The sequence below is a fragment of the Rhinolophus hipposideros genome (genome assembly GCF_964194185.1).
Source record: "Rhinolophus hipposideros genome assembly, chromosome: 10".
NCBI lineage: Eukaryota > Metazoa > Chordata > Mammalia > Chiroptera > Rhinolophidae > Rhinolophus > Rhinolophus hipposideros.
Window position 1 is genome coordinate 83402703 of NC_138056.1, and position 13233 is coordinate 83415935.

Genomic DNA, 13233 nt, shown 5'->3' on the forward strand with positions numbered 1-13233 from the left:
ATTGTCTGTGGCTGGCTGTCATGAAAAGCCCAGTACAAGAAACAATCTTCATGGAGGATTATCTGAAGGACATGCAGCCCATCTACCCATCTAGATATTCTAGATTTAATCCCTGGGATCAAGCCAGATGATCAGAGAGCTGCGTATCTGGACCAAATGGTTTTGGCTCCTTGTGGAAGCAGATTTACTGACTCGTGTTTAAGAATACTGTTTTAAGATTGCACTGAAAAAAATGCTTGAAGGGAAAGCTACAAGTCTAGCTATTACATTTAATAGAAGAATGGAATTTTTTAAATTGCCTGTTAGATCTCTATATTCCTTTTTGAAGTTTCACATGGGAAATTTCTGTTAGCTTTAGCTTCTCCAGGGAAACTGGTATAATTTTGACTAATGGACAATGCAAAATCTATCACTGACGACTTCCCTTTTGTCTTTGGTTGCTAGGAAGCTTAGACTTTATGGCATAAATTTCTGTATTCTAGCTTTTCCTAGGTCTCCTAGCCCTATTCCTCCTCAATTTCACTTTATTCTAACCATTTATCTATGTTTTTGTCCTATTGTAGTGCACCATCATTACATGCTACCAAATTTCTTTTGGTAATTCTGCAAAAAAAAAGGGGGGGACTTATGGCTCAGAATATTATGAAAGGTTGGCAAAGGAGTCTGAGCAGTGTAAACAAAAGCAAAATAAACATGTGTCCATTGGGAGATGGACACCAAAAGACTGTTTTTTTCATTAATTCATCCATCATCCATTGTGATTTACTGAGTGTCTACTGTAATACTAGGCCATAGGTATATAAAAGCATAATCATTAATTTAGTAAATATTTATTAGGACTTGCCAGGTGATAGAAAGACAGCAGGGCACAGCATGGCTCTGGCCCTTGCCTTCATGAAGCTTACAGACAGTGGACAAGGCAGACGATTTAACAAAAAACTACCCTGCAATGTGTAGAAAGTGTTCATGGAGGAAGCACTGGGTGGGTAGCTTAATCCTGTCTAGAGTCTGAGGGGTCTGTCTGGGGAAGGGATGTTTTAACTGCTGTTAAAGAAGGATAAGGAATTAGACAGGCAAAGGGGAGAAGGTAGTGAAGAATGTCCTCATAAGAAGGAAAAACATATACAAATGTCAGGCGACAAAAGGGGCCATGTCATCAGGTGAGTGGATAAACAAACTGATTTTCAACCATGAAGTGGAATGCTACGCAGCCATAAATAGGAAAAGAAAATCTATTGATACACACAATAACCTGGATGGGTCTCAAAGTTATGCTGAGTGAACAAAGTTAGTCTCAAAAGCTTACATCCTACATGATTCCATGGATATTACATCTTTAAAGGAAAGTTATAGTGATGAAGAACATGTGCATGCTAAGGGCTTTGGGATGGGGGACAATGTGACTACCAAGAGCAGCACAGGGAAGACTTTTCAGGAGCGATGGGACTGTTTTCTATTTTGATTGCGACGGTGGTGTCAACATCCACATGTGTGATAATTCATAGAACTATACACCAAAAATAGAAGTCAACTTTACTGTTTGCTACTTTAAAAAATAAAATTTAAAGTTACAAAAAAAAAGTTTATAGCTGAAGACCTCAGAAAAGAAAATGGTGGAGGTGGAGAATGATGTACAGTGAATCTCCACAGCACCTGCAATGTTTGGTTTCTTAAATGATCTGAGGGGAAAAAATCAGCCATGCTCAGTCTGTGTCTGCACGTTATCCTGATGGCAGTGGGGAACCAGTGAAGTGGAGAGCTTTAAACAAGGAACTACTTACCAAATTTGCATTTTGAAACAATTCTTCTGGCTGCCACTATAGAGTGGATTAAAGGGAGCCCCAAGGGGCTGTCGGAGGCTAGTTGAGGGGCAGTTGGGGAGGTCCAGGTGGGCATAGAGCATGAGGAAGAAGAGAAACTGGATCACACTACCTCGAACAGATGCAAAGAGAATGTGAGAGAGGGGGGTTGGAGGCCCTGGTGGTCTGAGGGAACAAGGAGGGTGGCTGGGCCAGAGGCCACTCTGAGCAGGGCTCCATGGCATTGCCCATCTATCAAGATGGGATGTATAGTCTCCTTCCTTATCTGGTCACTCCAGTTGGAACACTTTGTCTCTTCTAATTAGTTGGTCCCATCGCCACAACTTTGGATAACAGTGACCTCTTAGGACTGATAGAGAAGCCGGTGCAAACAGTGGGTCTGGCCCTGGGAGAGGAGAATCTGCTCACTCCAGGGCCTATTTTTGCCCTCTCACCCCCTCTCATCCCCTTTCTGTGTGGGGCCAGTTTAAATCTGGGAGAGGTAGGGGTGGAGGTCCAGGGCAGAGAAGGGGAGGAGGAAAGGCAGGTTGTAACACTGTTCCCCCCAAGCCCTGCTGAGAAATGGCTTCCTAGTGCTTTATCTGCCCTGGATATCGGTTGCAAGGATCTTATCAAACTGCAATTACCCAGCCTAGGTCTGTGCTAATTGGTTCTCTGGAGTAAAGTTACCTCCAATCTGTGTGTTATGGGTGCACAGCGGGAAGTGATTTGAGCCGAGGAGGTTGTCTGTGATGATATGTCAGGGAATCACTGTGGTGGCTGCAAGAACACAGAGCTGGGACCAGGCTTAGAAGTAAGGAATTGCTCCATGGGTCCAACCTAAAATGACCAGTCAGCCTCACGTCACCTAGTTCCCAGGGCCCTCTTAGCGGACAGCTAGTATCAGATAATTTTCCTTCCTTTTAAAGAGAGAGAGAGAGAGAGAGAGAGGTGAAGTCGGGGGAGGAAAGAAGGAAAAAGGGAAGAGAAAGAGAGAGAGAGGTGAAGTCGGGGGAGGAAAGAAGGAAAAAAGGAAGAGAGGGAAGGAGCAAAGAGAAAGAAAGCAGAAAAAAAAACACCCTCATGGACCCCACCAACTTCCTGGGTTATGAGATTCTTGACAGTTATCTCAATTACGAGATCTCCAGCCACGACCTCGTTACCTTACTACCACGTTTCTGTAATCTGGCTTCTGTGTCAATCTGCCACAGAAGTCCCACTTGCAAAGGCCCCCAAGGACCTAGGAGGAAGGAAGCTGACGATGGGTGAGGACCTTACAAATCGTCTGGTCCAGCATGTGTGTACTGCAAGGCAGCCTCACCAGGGAGGAGTACAGGCCCCATATGCCCTCAGATGGAAGAGCATCACCCCACGAGCAGCCCACGCCATGCTCAGAATCTCTCCAACTATTACAAAGATTTTTTTTTTTATATTGAGCCCAAATCTGTCTCCTTACAAATCCATCTGCCCCTTGGGTGGCAGTAAGCAAGCATAATACTTCTTCCCACTGACAGCACTTCAGCTATTTTCCCCTAAAATATCAAAACCTGACACCACCATGCGTCCTGTGCCTCCAGACAAACTCCTGGCTGTCACACACAACCCCGCTTTGTGCGTAATGCGTCCTGTCATCTTGCTGCCTCCAAAATGGTCTTCCGTTCTGCCACGCTCTCCATTTCTGCTGGCACCACTCTGGCCCAAGACTTACCCTCCCATCCCCGTGCCTCATGACACCTCACAATCTAGTCTCCACACAGCAGCCAGAGTGGTTTGTTTGCAGGGTTTTTCTGTTGTTGTTTTTTTGTGCTTTTTTTTTTGTTTTTCTTTTTATTCTGTTAAGATGTACATAACATAAAATCATAAAATTGACCATTTAAACAATCTTTAACTGTACAATTTGGTGGCATTAAGCACATTTCCAATATTACGTAACCATCACCACTGGCCAGCTTCAGAACTTTTTCATTATCCCAAACAAAAGTTCTGTGCCTACAAAACAGGCCCTGGTAATCTCTGACATATTTTGTTTCTATGAATTCGCCTGCTCTAGGTAAAACATAAGTGGAAATATAGAATATTTGTCTTTTGGTGTCTAGCTCATCTCAATTAGTGTTATGTTTTCAAGGCTCATCTATTTTGTAGTATATATCAAAATTGTATTCTTTTTAAAGGCTAAATAATATTCTATTGTACATATATACCACATTTTGTTTGTCCTTTCTTTCATCTGTTGATCTGTGTGGTCTTAGAATGGTTACTTGATCTCTCTGAGCTTTAATTTCCTCAATTGTAAAATGAAATAAATAGTATCTTTTTAGGATGGTAGTAAGGGCTAAATGAGATAGTATATCACAAGCACATTGTATGCAGTAGGGAATAGATGGGAAGTATCATCATTATTACATTTTACTAAGGATTCCATTGTCATTCTTAATGTTTAAAGTCCATGAATTTCTCAGTACCCACTTCGTGCCATCCTTGGCACAGGAAGGACATCCATAAATATTTTGCTAAATGAATGAATAAGTGAAATTCAACTTGCCCCTAAATGAACATATCATTTTCCTATCCCTATCCAGCTTCACTGCTACATTTCCTTATTTTTTTTAAGTTTATTGCCGTGACAATTGTTAGTGAAATTTCCTTATTTTTCTGTCACTGCCATTCCTATTCTTCCAGTTATCCAGTCTCATATATGTTACCCATCATTATCTTTATCATCTAAATCCAAAGAATATGTAAAGAGATAATTGTCAGGATGCCTCCCCACCTATAGCTTTATTTAATGCCCCGCCATTCTGCAGTACCTGGGCTGTGTTTTGTATCATGTAACCCGGATTCTGGCCCCCCTCACGCCCCCCTCCCACCAGAATACAGCTGATTGGACCAGGAGTGGGCACCTGACCCAAGACCAGCCAAGCTAAAGTTTGGCTGACCACCTACTATAATCTAACAGGTATTGAAAACTACGTCAATCAGATGTCCTTTCTCAGAAGTGTAAAGAGGCAAATATTGAGCAGCTGAGTCACCTAGCAGTGTGAGGGCTGGAGGGTGGTGATTGACTTGGAAAAGCTGAAGTTATTGAGGGAGAGGAAAAAATAAGTGATCAGAGAAAAACAGTGGGTAGAGAGAAATAATGTAATATGATATGATTATATGATATGATATAAGATGTAATATTGGGTCTCATATTAATTTTTGCTCCAAAAGACACATGTGGGGATAGAGCCAGGAGTGCAGTTTCCAGGATCTTGGCCTCACATGGAAAGGTGCTGGCTCAGGTAGTAAATGTGATTGGGTGGCCATCAGCTGTGGCTAGTTGGCTGTCAGCTGTAACCAGTGAGTCATTGGCCACTAATATAACTGCTGTGGCTACATTAGCAGCAAATGGGGGCTAGCAAGAAGATGGGGGCTGAGCCTGCAAGAGCGGATTGCAGAGAGGCGGATGCCACCAGGGAGAATATAATGGTATGACTCCCCTACCTATGGCTCCATGGGTGTTCCTTTTTGACCTCACCGTGTCCTGCGTTCTTATGTGGGGAGTGGGAGCTGAAACCCCGCATGGCACCCTGCATGACAACGCATTACAGCTGATTGGCTAGGTCTTATTTTGGGGGAAACACGGTATGTAGGGAGAAAAAGGGTTGATTCCAGGATCGAGAGAGAGAGAGACAGAGAGACACAGAGAGACAGAGACTAACCTTGTGGCCCAAGAAGGAAAGAGACAGTGATAGTAACAGAAGCCGGCCGCGTGGGTCTTCCTGGGTTTCTCAATGACTTCTAGGTTTAGTTCTAATTCCCATCATTCACATCCTTTCAATAGCTACTCACCTGTCACCTTTTACTTTAATCTATGACTCACTGGTAAACATTTGACCAGACCCCAAGATATCCTGCCTTCCTTCTTAGGGTCTCTAACTCTTATCCCTTTCATTCCATCTTCATTGCCACCATGTGGTCCTGAAACCCAGATTCTCCCAGCTAATACCATTGGAGGCTCTTAACTCCAACTGCTTTATACTTTCTGGGTTACACTCTCTAGCATCCATCAGCATGTTACTTCCTTGTTCGAAAGGTTTGGTGGGTTCCCAGGGCTTATTAGATTAAGTCTAAACTTAACAGAGATTCAAGACCCAACATATTTCAGTTCTCAGATAAACCTGTAGTATTTTCTCCAACACAAAACTTCCCACCAACCATTCAAGACTCCCCCCCATCATGCTCTACTCTCCCCTATTCCACATCTTCCCTTTCATGTCCTAGAATTACCTCTTTTCTCTCTCTTTATTTTCCTTCCTCTATCTCGTCTCCCGCGCTTCTTTATTTCCCTCTTTTTCTCTTTTCATCCAAATTCTACTTCATCTTTCATGGCTTAGATCAAGTATTCCCTCACTACCCTCACACCACTTACTTATATTTCAAATGCCCTCCCACCAAACTCCAAGCTCCCTGAGGGCACAGACTCTACCACTTCTATATCTTCCATGGCAATTAGCAATGTCCCATGTGCTTAGACAATATTGAAAATGTTCTTGTTCAATTAATTTTAATTATAAAATCAATGAATGTGGGTATGAATATGTACTTTATTAGAAAAAGCTGGAATGTCAAAAAAAATACTGTGTGTGTGAGATGGGGGTGTGGATGTATCTTTTGGTATCCCACAAAGCATGCGATGAATTTCATTGTCTACTACTCCTCTGTACATCAACAGTCCTGGCTAATGCTAGTCTGCATATTCTTCAATAGAATGTAACTTCAGAACTCATGTTTTAAAGAACTCTTTAGATTAAGGAACTATATCACCTTCTAGTCATACAAATTCAATTAAAATCCAAAGGCATTTATTAAGCACACTGCAAGAAATACAAAAACGATTAATAAGACCTAATGTCTTCCTTCAAGATGCTCAGTCTTGATAGGGGATAAGACAAGTGTGTTTGTGACCATAGTCAAGGTAGGGTAAGACCTGTAGCATAAAAGAGGTCAAAGTAGTTTGAAGAAAGAGAGGCTATATAAGGCAGGGAAAGGTCTGCAGAAAAGCTAGACAAAGAGGCATTTGAGACCGGCAAATGAATTGGAGGTATAAGCAACAAGAAGCGTGTTGGGAAACCTTGAATGGTCCAGTCGGTACTCAGTAACTGATTGCCGGGTCTCTGCCATTTGTAAAACAGGAAAATCCCTGTGGCCAGGAAGTCTCATCAAAACACAATCACCAATCATTTGTTGAGCATGTGGACTTGGGCGTGACAGTTGGGGAGAAGACACCTTGTCAATCTATGCCTTGCAAACTCGCTTGATGTGGAATAAATTGTCCACCTTCTCCTTCACAGAAGCACAAAAGCAGAGAAGGATGTTTTCCACTCAATGAAAATTTGACTATGACTATTACATTTTATTAACCAATTTACATTTTCATTAAATACTGATATAAATAATGAACAAAATTCTGCATTTCATTTTTATTTTATGTTGAAAACACTGTTTTGTTTTGTTTTTAATTCTACCCCACCTCTGAGACTGGCAGAAGCTAGATGTTTTTCTTATTATCCACCATCTAGTTTTAACTTCAAGAACTAGGGGTATGTGTTTACCTAGACAGTGAGAGAGTGAATGTGTTCAGTATGACCATCACATCATCATTTGATTCGACGGTAGAGGAGATCTCAGCCTGTAGTATGCTGGAATCATCTCATGCCAGCTAACAAGAGCTGACCGTGCAAATCTCTTTCCAATTCTATGTTCAGTGACATTAGGCTGGCAGCTTGATATCAGCCATGGTGGGAGTATTTACACCATGGGAATTGGCAAAAGCTACAAATAAGGGCTTTACCTCCCTGGAGAACCGGTTAAACATTTACCAGCACACCACCGGATCTCACTGTACAGAAAAGGAAACTGAAGCAGAGAGGTGAAGCAATTTGTTCAAGGTCATACAACCAATTGATTATGGAACTGGCACTAGCTGGGTCACCTGATGCCTATGTATTATAATTCTTTTCACTGGGAAGTTGCAGTACTGATTAGGATTTAGACGGTACTCTAAATAGATAAGAATGTAGACAACAGCACAGATTATTATACAAAAGAAACAGATGCCATGGTCTTCAAGTTAATAGCTTCCCAGAGCTAAAAGAGGAACATCCAAACTTCTCTCCCCAGATGGTTCTTTTGTACCCAACCCCTGTATTCCTACCCTCCTGAGAAGAGGGGTTCCTGAGAGTGGAGTAGCAAGAGAGGAAACTCCTATTTCTTCCCAGCTTTGCATTAAAGGGAGTGATGGGAGGCATTTCTTAGCAAGTTCCTTGATGTTTGGACTCCACTTTGCTCTGTAATTAGTGTCTATTTGTCTCCTTAACTTAAACTGTTTTTTAGCAATTTAGAGCCAGGGAGCCCATGTTATTTCAGTGAAGTGATAAAAAAAATGGATATGTAATTGAAATCCTGTTCTACTCCTCTGGGAACCTGGTATGTTGCTTCTCTCTGCTGAATGATAAAGATTCAGGGCCCTGATCACAGGCAGATAAGTAGGCTTGTTGATTAGGATGAGTCCCACAGGCAATCTCTAATCTCCTAGTCTGTTTGTTAACTATCTATCTTTTTAGGTTATTTGGTTTGCATAATATGATAATAATGCACAAGCTATTTAAAGGTGGAAATGAACCCAAATTGAGGACAAAACAGCCACAGCTGGCATCTGCCCTCCCTGCTGCAACAGATCAATTATCAGTAGCCACAGGTTTTTATTGAGTACTTATTGTTTGCACAGCACTAGGTTATGGAAGGAGAGGTATCAAATGTCCAGTTCCTGGCTTTCAGGAGCTAGCACAGGCAATACGACATGCCCACAGGAAATGAATAGATACTGTAGGAAAGGGAATGCTTTGGTACTAAATGTGGGATTCAGACCAAAGGAGCTACTGTAACAGGGAATTTGGATCTTGGATGAATAGAGCCATGCAACTCTGCAGAACGCACAAACCCCCAAATCCTCCCTCGTAAAAGACACTGAAGTGTCTGGCCCGATGTTGACCTCTGCAGTTCAATGCCATCTCTGTACCAATGGGCAACACCCCTGCCCTAGCAGCTTCCAGGCACGGCCAGAGCACAGCTCAGCCCAGTCCCTCCTTCCCTCTGTCATGAGGCCTTGATGGGTGACTTTTCTGTCTTCTATGTTTCTACTGCAGTAAATATACTGAGAATGGCGTCCACTCCCTGAGCTCCTGTGGCATGCTAGACTCTGTGCTACATGCTTTATACACTGGGTTCCAATGTCATTCCTCCCACAAACACATGAGCACGTTCAATAAAGAAGCTACGTGAAATAAGCCAGACAGAGAAAACCAAATACTGCATGGTATCACTTGTCTGTGGAATCTAAAAGAAAACGTCAGACCCCTAGAGACAGGGAGTAGAAAAGTGGTTGCCGGGGGTGGGGTTGGGGAAATAGGGAAAGCTTCGTAAAAGGCCACAAACTTTCAGCTATAAGATGAATAAGGTCTGAGGATTTAATGGAAATCATGGTGACTGTAGTTGATAACACTGTGTTGTATAATTGAAATTGGCTAGGAGAGCAGAACTTAAATGTCCTCACCAAAAAAGAAAAACAAGACAGAAATATGTGAGGTGATAAGTGTGTTAATTAACTAGATAGGGGAATCCATTCACAATGTATACGGATATCAAATCATCACAGTGTACACTTTAAATATCTTACAATGGTATTTGTCAATTATACTTCAATAAAGCTGAAAAAAAGAAAAGAAGCTAAGGCTAGGAGAGATGGAGTGCCCTGTCCAGGGTCACTCACCCAACATTCTGACTCCAAAGGGCATGATTTTCCCATTAACCCTATCCAGGCAATTCAGTAATTCCCTAATCAAGTCACATATCATAATATACAGATGCCTGGGCCCCAAGCAGTAGATTCTGATCCTCAAAATCTGGCGTGGAAGTCAGGCATCTGAGTTTTTAACCAACTTCCCTAGGTGATACTGTCCACCAATGCATGAGAATAGGTGCTGTTACATTTTCACATGCCATCTCTCGTCCCCTTCCTCCCTGAGGTCAAGAATTGGATCTGAGTCACCTCTTTGTCTCCAGTTATCAATATGGTGCCTGGCACAGTTAAAGTACCCAATGCATTATTATGGAAATGCTGAGCAGCATTGCATGGTTTTGCTCTCTTTGCTGGTATTCTACAGGTAGGGACTTATCACACCTGCTACCCGTTCCTGAGACTAGGCTTATACAGTGCCTCCAGAGGCTAGTTTGCAACTTGTGCAACATGCCAGCACCTGCAGTGCACTCCAAATTACCCACTTGGGGATCTCTATCTGCTAGGTCCCCTGTCACCTGCCCTTCCTTCTGTCTGGCATTGCCTGTTCAGGAAAAGCTAGCTGAATGTCACCTAACCATAAAAAACATAATAGAGAAGAAGGAGAGGGAAGGCACTCAATAGGACATTTTAAATGAGCACAGCGCTGACTGCTAGCCAATCCTTGGCGTGAGGTTAGATACCCCTTCCCACACTCCTTCCCTCTCTGTCTCCCCCATCTGTGGAGACACAAAATGTTTGACTGGGAAGAACCCAAGAGACTAATTTGTCACATGTTCCCCAAATCATATTCCTGAGAGCACCAACGTCCACAGGACGTTAATAACAGTTCTGCAAAATAAAATTTGGACCAAAGTAGGATAAATAAAAACAGTTCTCCCTACTGTAGGCCTTCTAAGAGATGCATTATGTTAATCTGCATTCCAATCATCTTTATGTATTATATGGCATTTCTCAAACTTTTTCTTGAATTTTTCTTTTTTTCTGATACTCTTCTTTCTGGAAACTTTTCATTGATGTTCTGAGGCATACACTTTGAAAAATCACAATCTGGTACAATTCTCTTGGCTCCAACCCTCAACACCAATTTTGCAGATTAAGAAAGTGAGAAGAAAGGAAAGATGAGTTGCCAAAACCTCGGGTGGTTAGTGCTGGATGTGGCTTGTATCTCAGGGATGCTGAGTCACTTTTGTTCCCACTATCTCACCTCAGATCACCACATGCCCCAAAGAATGTCTTGGCAGCCAAGATCAGCGCTGGCAGTGTCTGGGGGGGACATCCTTTCTTCAGGGCACAGCCTTTCACTCCACTCAAAGATGAGAAACTGGATGAGCATCATGGAACCCTCAGCGCTTTACAGTCTACTGCTTGCCAAGCTATTGCGCTTCCTAGAGCCTCACCACAGCCCAGGGAGGAGAAACACCTGGGATTCATGGGTTTCAAGGAACTGGAGATTGTGAGAGGTTAAGGAATAAATCTGAATTATTCAGCTAGTAAAGTGACAAACCTGGGACTTGAATCCAAGGCTTCTAATTTATTCTCTATCCACCCTTTGACAATTCTGTCACTGGTGTCAGGAAGGTAGCTCTCAGGTCCCTATGTAGTAAGTGAGCACTGTACCTGGCTCAGGCCTCTTAATAGACAGAGCAGCTCTTTGCTACCCAGTGCAGGGCAGAGCTTACTAACATTGCTTTCCTGGGATGGGGAAATGGAGTGAGTGATACATTCCCCCTGGTGTGACTACGTGTCTAATTCCTTCTCAGGGCCTTCTTAAGCCCTTGGCCTCAATTATGTTCCACGACCAGCAAGTGACACAAATTAATTATCTGCTGGGAAAAGAAGGGCTTCCTTTTATCTGTCTGAAAGTAGTCACCTTCTCATTTCAAGGATTGGCCTCATAAATTCCAAGGAAGGACAAAGAAGATGGCTGCCATTAGGAGGGAGGGAGAGAGAGAAAGACAAGAAAGGAGGAAAGGAAGATAGTAGGAGAGGGAAAGGAAGAGGAGAAAAGGGGTGGGTGGCAGAGTGTGTAAGAGTTACTGCAATGCTAACGACATTATGATAGAAGAATTTTAGACATGGGTGGGGTACAAAGGAGGGGGAGCTTATATCTGCTAAGGGAGGACAGATGTCAGGGAAGGCTGTAATATTTAAGCTGAGTTTTAAATAGCATAGAAAATGCAACCTTCATGAGGAAAGGAAACATCCTTGTTTATTTAATTCATCATTGTGTCTCCAGAGCTTATCACAATGATTGGCACACAGTAGATACTCAATAAATATCCATCTATTGAATAGATGGATTCATCAGTAGATACTGGCCAAGCAAATTGAGTATGAAAAGCCATTTGGGGAAGAGATAGCAGTGTAAGCAATGCTTGGTGGAATGACCAGCAGTTCTCCATGACCAGAGCATAGTGTGTGTGTTGAGGGATGGAGAGGTAGGCAGAAACTGTAGATCTGGCTGGTTTGTGCTGAGAGTCCTTAATCATAAAGAAATAAGGGCAAATTCCTTTTCAATATAAAATCCCATTTTATTCTCACAGTTACTCTATGAAGGATACAAGGAAGCTCATAAGGCTTACAAGATCACAGAGTAGCAGCCAGTATCTAATTCTGAACCCAAGCACTGTGATCTTTCCATGACAGGTATCAATACAGGGATGCCTCACATAACCTTAGTCCTTTCCCTCCAGTCACTGATTTTCCTCTGGGCTGGATTCAGAGCATGGACATGTATTTTCATGGCAAATAAAGATGGCAAATATGCTAAAAAGCAAATCCATATGATTCATTCCAACGATTAGTAGTTAGTCATTTATTTCATCAAACACTCTTTCCAGCTCCCTGTGCCCCTGTAACTACCTTTATTTGCTCAAGGGTGGATTATCCCAGGGTGGCTGTGGACAAGGCAATGGGAGCTTTGTTTCATTTCCCTTGTCCCAAGCTAAGAGGAAAGAGAAAGAGAAATACCTTCAATAAGCTCATAGGAAAGCACCAAGGACTGGGCACTCACCTGTCATGGCCTATCAGAAAGTGTGTTGAAGACAGGATGCAAAAGGCATAGAAGACACAATCTCTGACTTTAAGAGACCTACACCCACATGAGACAGGAGGTCAAGTGCTGCCAGGAGAATAGGTGAGATGGAAATAAACTGCTTTTTACACATGCTTCCTGCTTGGGCAATGGGAGACAGCAACAAAGAGGGCCTGTGAAGCCAGACAAACCTGGGTTTCATCCTTGTTAGAGGAACTCAGCTATCATAATACCAAATGCATATAGAAGGCTATACAGTTCAACATATAGTCTCATCTGAACTGCATCGTACTGCGAAATAGTGTAGAAGCAAGCCCTTGTTGCAAATCCCATTTTCTAGATGAAGAAATTGAGGATCAGAAAGTGATTTGGCTAAAGTCACCCTGAAATCTTCAGTTCTGAGACTTCTACACTCCAAATCCCGTGGCCTCCCATTGTGCTACATTAGATAGGAAAAGCCAAGTTCCCTGAGCAGTACCAACAAGGAATCTTAGCAAGAAGCAGACAAAAGCCAGGCTGTAGATTTTAGATCCCCAAGGTCTTGTGCCAATTGGCCTGGG